The 6,583-nt window shown below is 39.7% G+C and overlaps 1 long non-coding RNA gene across 1 annotated transcript in view; it reads right to left on the reverse strand.

Annotated features, from left to right (window-relative positions):
* Positions 1-577: 577 nt before the first annotated feature.
* LOC141374911 (uncharacterized) overlaps positions 578-6,583 on the reverse strand; it is a 20,831-nt gene continuing 14,825 nt past the window's right edge. Inside the window, exons 2-3 of the long non-coding RNA XR_012382114.1 lie at positions 5,030-5,217; positions 578-760 (exon numbers count right to left, since the gene is read on the reverse strand). This is a non-coding gene — a long non-coding RNA (uncharacterized lncRNA). The remainder of the gene's footprint in view (positions 761-5,029; positions 5,218-6,583) is intronic.

Genomic DNA, 6,583 nt, shown 5'->3' on the forward strand with positions numbered 1-6,583 from the left:
ATATACACATCTAAGTGCTGCATAGTATTCCAAAGTGTAAGTATACCACATTTACTTTATCCATTAGTTGTCAACATCTAAGTTATCTCCAACTGAGATATCAATTATTCTCCATTGATACCACAACGAAAACCCTTATTCATTCCACTTTATTGGCCTGTGCATTCATTTCTTTGGAATATGTAGCAAGACATGTGATCTCTGGTTCCTAGGGCAAACATTTAATTTCACTCTATTCCACTAGGCTGCTTTCCAGAATGGCTGTATGTTCCCTTCACTAAAGAGGCAAAATCTCCCCTCCACCTTTGAATCTGGGTTTGGCCATGTGATTTGCTTTGGCCAGCTGAATGAGATGATTTCCAGAACTGTGGACCAGTTCTAATCCTACATCTCAAGAGGCCCTAGTATTTCTGCTTGCTTTCTTGGATTTCTTCTATTGCCAGGAGAAGAACATGCTCAGGTGTGCCTGTTGGCCTTAAATGGGGGATAAATGACACATGGAACAGATCTGTTCCAGCTGAGATAATCCAGCTAAGCCAGCCTACAGTAGAGGTCTCAGGAAACCCTCAGACTATTGGCAATCCCAGTGGAGATCAGCCGGCCACCAAATCACCCCAGGCTTGGGAGAAATAATAAATGATATTTATTGGAAGTTTGGGGGTATTTTGTATGTGGCAATAACGGATACTCAACCTGATCTAGAGCCACTCCAGGATCCTGTGAGTTTCAGCAGGCCAAGTACCAGGGATATTCCCATATTCTGCAACAGAGGAATATTGTCAATTAAATAAAACCTGATTTATATTCAATTTCTTTTAGAATGTCATCAATTCTATATTTAATGACCATTCACCTGTCATAATTTATGTTGGATTCAATGGGTAGCCAACACTCTCCTATCTGACCCTACTGTTTGATGTCACACAAGAATATCTGGGGAGCCATAGCATTTCAACAGTTCTGATTTATTGCTCCATATTACTTTTGGTCAATTGACCATTACCTGTTTCCTTCCCCTGGAGACCTAAGGAAAGAATGGGTGCGTGTAACACTAAAACAACGGAGTGGTGGTAAAGGAAGGAAGCCAAAGGAAACGAGGCAAGCCCCTCTTCACCCCCAGCTGAAATACTTACATTTTGCACTTTCATTTTATGATTGTATAATGAATTTTAAAATTACCATATTGTAAGTTTTCCCATGCTACCCCTCCCCCCTCCACCTCTCTACACACATCCCCGATATTGAGAATGCTGCTCTCTGAGGAGAATCCATCTTCACTGGACTGATTCTAGGCCTTCAAGAGGCAAAATCAATGCTTTAGACTAGAACAGTGCTTTCTCAAACTCTATGCTGAAGGACAATTTAAAAAAAGTTCCAACTCATTGCGGATTGATACTTTTGTAAAATACAATAAAATCTATGAGTGAATAGGCGAAAATAAGGGATGCAATCGGTGTGGCTGGGCAGTATGAAAGGATTCCCCTTGAATATTTAGTTTTTAAAAGATGCAAGTTAAAGATTGAGTATTTTGTTACTTGGCTACTTGAGCAGTGCTTCTTTGAATGCTACTGGTCATCAGGTCAGGAATTCATTAGTATTAAAATTGGATAAAAAATGCAAAAGCTAGCAACCATGCATCACTGCTAAATTCTTTTGAGGCTGTTGATGGCTTGGTGGTATCCTATCCTTTTAGGCATCCTACAGCCTAAATGGGAAGGCCATGGTTTTCTTTAAAAATCACTCAAGCCAGCCTATGCTGAACCATGTCTAATTGTCCAAAGCTGGGAACACAGGTAATATCTTTGTCCCGAGACTGAGCCTGTAAGAAACTTTTATTCAAAACGTTAACTTCATTCATTTTCTCACTACCTCCAAAGATCCTGGGACTTAAACCCTTTCAGGATTTAATTTTAAAATGTGTTTTGTGGCAGATTCTGCTAGTTGTTAACCCAATAGTCATTCTCTTTCCTTCTTACAAGAGAACCTGAATTTTGTTCAGGGTAACAACACACCTAAGCTGGGTGACCATGTGACAGAGTTATAGCCAAGGAGGTGTAATTGGAAGTCTAGAGGCAAGGTTCCTGGCAAAGCTATTGCTTTCCAATAAAAAAGGACAGATTCAGCCTTTTGCCTTGCCCTTCTCTTTCTTTTTATTCTTTCTACCTGGAAAGTAGATATTACGCTGGAGGTAGAGCAGCCTCATTGTGACCATGAAGCAATCATGAACATGAACACCACATCTTAAGGAAAGCAAACCAGAAGGACAGAAGGATCCTGAGATGTTGATGATACTGTGAACTGCCTGTCTCTAGACTTCCTCTTAGGTAAGAAAAATAAATCCCTTTTAATTAAGTCACCATGGTTGGATTTCTAGTGCATTCAGCCAAATGTAAGGCCTACATGACATAGTCCCTTTTATGTAGAGTAGTTCATCTACTTGTTAGATGTCTTCATAGTTTTTAATAACCTTATTTTTAAATGAGTAAAGCATTTACTACACTGGTCTCTAGGCACACTTTATAAAAATTTCACTCAAGCAATGACTGCTTATCAAATGACACTAAGTCTTAGAACTTCTGACTTCCTGGTGTTGTTTTGATTAGCAATGGAAGATTTGAGAATACACAGCCTTTTTCTTTCGACCATCTTTTGTTTTTCCTCCATGTGACAGGTCTAAGAAAATTTCTAGTTAAGAAACATCTCTGTTGGCTCAGACATGAAAGTTTTATACCTCCCAAACTTTTCTCCAGGAGTCAAATATTAATTAACTGACAAGTCCCCAACAATTAATATCTTAAAACTTACTAGGAGTTTGCAAAGAAATTTTTGTGGATTTTTTCCACCTGATGTGACATAAAAGTGTTCCTGGTGTGTTTTGAAGTTTTTGGCTTTTCTTCTTTCCCTTTGCTAAATACTAATCAAGAAATGAGTATCGATGTTGTAACCAGGGTGGAAAGAGAAGACTGGCTGACTGTGTGTGTGTGTGTGTGTGTGTGTGTGTGCGCGCACATTTGTATATGTTACATGGGTTCAAAGTGCAGATTGCACTTTGTTACATTTGCAAATAACTGATTCAGGCTTTTACAAATGAGTAGTAAATTTGCTGTGAGACTAAAATTGCTCTTAAAAATAAATTCCGTTTAAAAAAATAAGTAGCAAACGGTATCCCTGTGTATTGAGCACCCCCAGCACACAGTCAAGATAGCAAGTGTTCAGTATATGCTTGCTGAATTGAGGTAAAGCATGTAAAGTGCACAGGAGGACCCGAGTTATATATTAAACAGATGGCTGGAGTGGTATAGAACTGCTGAAGTCAGAGTTTACAAGCTGAAAAAAGCTATGTGAAACACTGGAGATGTGTGATTATTCCCTGGTCTCACTGCTTCTCAGCATGACAAGTGATCTGCATATATGTGGCCAGGATGCAGCCACTCTGCACTTGGCTCTTTCCATTGAGCCCAGGCTTGGCTTCATAATCCTCAATTCTTCTCTTTCTTCTTATTCTCCCTGTCCTTCAACACAACTACCTAGCTGGCCATAACCCATCCATGACATGATCGTGTGTGATAAAGCCTTAAATCATCTGTGTAAGAACTAGAGAGTTGGGAACACAGAATAAGACATAGGCCTTTAATATGGTTCTGCTAATATTCTTCTTCATCTTTATTTCTGATATATGCAAAAAATCTTCAAGATGGGCTTTAAAGGCCAACTTGGGTAACATCTCTTTGTTCAACAAATATTTATGGAACACCAGCTTTGTTCCAGGCATGGTGCTGGGCTCTGGGGGTACAATAGTGAATGAAAATAGAGTCAGTTCATAGTCATTTACAGTCTAGTGGGGGAGAGATGCATTATTCAAGAAATCACACAAAAGTATAATTATAAAATGAGATTACTATATCACCAGGAATGTATCATCCATTGAATGCAATTTGTTTCATAGAACCACAAGTCTAAAAATGTAGTGGAAGATATGCTTAAAGGACAAAAGTACTAAAAATTATCAGAGAAAACAGAGTAAGGGAAATATCCTTAGAGAAGGTAAGGAGCTTGAAAAAAAAGGACAGGTTTAGGGGCTGGATTGGGAGCAAGGAAACACTGCTCAAGAAGGGAGAGCATGCATTGCCCTGGAAGAGCTAGGCAGGTGGGTGAGAGGAAGGACCACCATGAAGGCTATTGATGCAGGGCCCAAGAACTGCTTGGAAACTGAGCCATAATCACTTGCAGTTTGTCCTGCTTTCATTCAGGGGAATGTTTCTACCGCCTGCACCAGGGGACTCTGATAACTGCCTTCCCTTGGGATCCATGAGGACTCCATTTCTGCTGCATCCGCCCCCCCAGATTGCCTAGGAGGACTCAAAGACCACGCCCTCTCCCCATTTGGCGTTTCCCCAATGCACACAATACTTCACCGGCGAACATATAGGATAGGGAAAGGACTGATGGGATCCTGTACTGGACCCCCCAGTGGAGTTAGGATAGAGAAGCATCACACACTTGTACTTGAGGTGGGGTTGCTGACTGAATGTATCTTGATGCTGGAAGAGCCTTCTTCTTCCCTCCCTGCTCTTTTCTCCATAGGACAGAGTAGTAGCTATTAACAACTCTCTAGTGATAATTAAAACTATTTAAGAGTATAAAATAGAAAATTAAAATTAACCAAAGGAAGTGCCAAGAATATAGATTTACCTTCTTGATGTTTTGAGGTAGGGCCTGGACGTAATCCCATCATTTACTGAAATACATGTACTTTTTTTTTTTTAAGATTTTATTTATTTATTTGAGAGAGCGAGAATGAGAGAGAGAGAGAGAGCACATGAGAGGTGGGAGGGTCAGAGGGAGAAGCAGACTCCCCGCTGAGCAGGGAGCCCGATGCGGGACTCGATCCCGGGACTCCAGGATCATGACCTGAGCCGAAGGCAGTCGCCTAACCGACTGAGCCACCCAGGCACCCCCATGTACTTCTTGCTTCACTTGAGTTCATGAGAATTAAATGTGAGCTCACAATGAAGGATTATTTACTCACCAAAGTCATAGCATTCATTTGTTGAAACAGTCTTGTAAAGAGAAAAGGCAGATTGTGGGCCTAACCACTTCTTTATTATCCTCGTATGTTGATTAGATGTAGTCATGGTATTCCAACTGGCATTAAATGTATCTTCATATGACAGAGTTATAAATAAATTAAGGTTCATCCGAATATATGCCAAAAACCTTAAAAAGAAACACAAAATTGGGTGTTTATGCAGCTCATTGGGGTTACAGAGGATATAATTGTGTAGAATTAACTTGATAAATTAGTGAAGTGGTATAAAGCAAGAGCGACATGTGTGGGTTAGTAAAGTAACTTTTTTTTAAAGATTTTATTTACTTATTTGGAAGAGAGAGAGCACACAGAAGTGGGGGATGGGGGTGGGGAGAGGGAGAAACAGACTCCCTGCTGAGTGCTGAGCCTGATGTGGTCCAACTCGGGCCAGCTGTGGATCCCTGAGATCATGACGTCAGACGCTTAACCCGCTGAGCCACCCAGGCACCCTGTAAAGTAACTTTTGGATAGAGACATGTTAACTGAATTTTAGCTCTGCTACATACTAACTGTGTGACTTTGGGCCAGTTACTTAAGCACACTGTGCTTCAGTTTCCCCATAAGCAAACCAGAAGTTAAGTGATACCCTTCAGGGAGGATGGTGGGAGGATGAAAAGCAATAATGCAGGGAAAGTGCTAAATTTAGAACCTGGCACATGGTAATATTAATTATTATGATGATTGTTCTTTAATAAATGTTTATATAGTACTTGCTATATGCCAGGCGTTGTCTAATTATTTTACAAAAATAATTCATTTACATACTATTATGTGGTAGGTACTGCTTTAAGCACCAAGTAGGTATTAACCCGTTTCTCATCACAATCCTGTACAACAAGTACTATTATTATCATTATCCCAAAATCCTGTGGGATAGGTACCTCCATTTCTGGATGAAGAAATTGCAGCCCAGAGATTAGAGAACTTCATTAAAATAACCCAGCCAGTAAGAGTCAGAGCTGGCATTTAAAATTCAGACAATCTGATTTCAGAGGGCAATGCTCTTAGCAATATGCCATCAGTTCTCTGCACCTTAGCATCATCATCCTCATCCTCATCAGCACCATTGTCTTGAACCATAAACCAAATATGATGCACAGGCATTAATGTATATATGCTTATTGGTTATTAAAGTTTTTTTCTACACAATAGATGTTTTCATAAAATGTGTATGTCACTTTTGAAAACAAAATTATATTATAAGTGCAGAAGTAGGCTTCCTAATAAAAAAGCATATATGGAATCATTCTAGAAAACTTTAAAAAATTAATAGACAGGAGCAAGTGGCTGGCTCAGTCAGTAGAACATGTGACTCGATCTCAGGGTTATTAAGTTTGAGCCCCATATTGAGTGTAGAGATTACTTAAAAATAAAAAAAAATCTTTTAAAAAATGATTAGAATAGCCAAAGGAATGTTGAAAAAGAAAACCATAGCTGGTGGCATCACAATTCCGGACTTCAAGCTGTATTACAAAGCTGTCATCATCAAGACAG

The sequence above is a fragment of the Callorhinus ursinus genome, unplaced genomic scaffold, assembly GCF_003265705.2.
Source record: "Callorhinus ursinus isolate GAN/ISIS: 27379988/994484 unplaced genomic scaffold, GSC_fseal_2.0 scaffold23, whole genome shotgun sequence".
NCBI classification, from domain to species: Eukaryota; Metazoa; Chordata; class Mammalia; order Carnivora; family Otariidae; genus Callorhinus; species Callorhinus ursinus.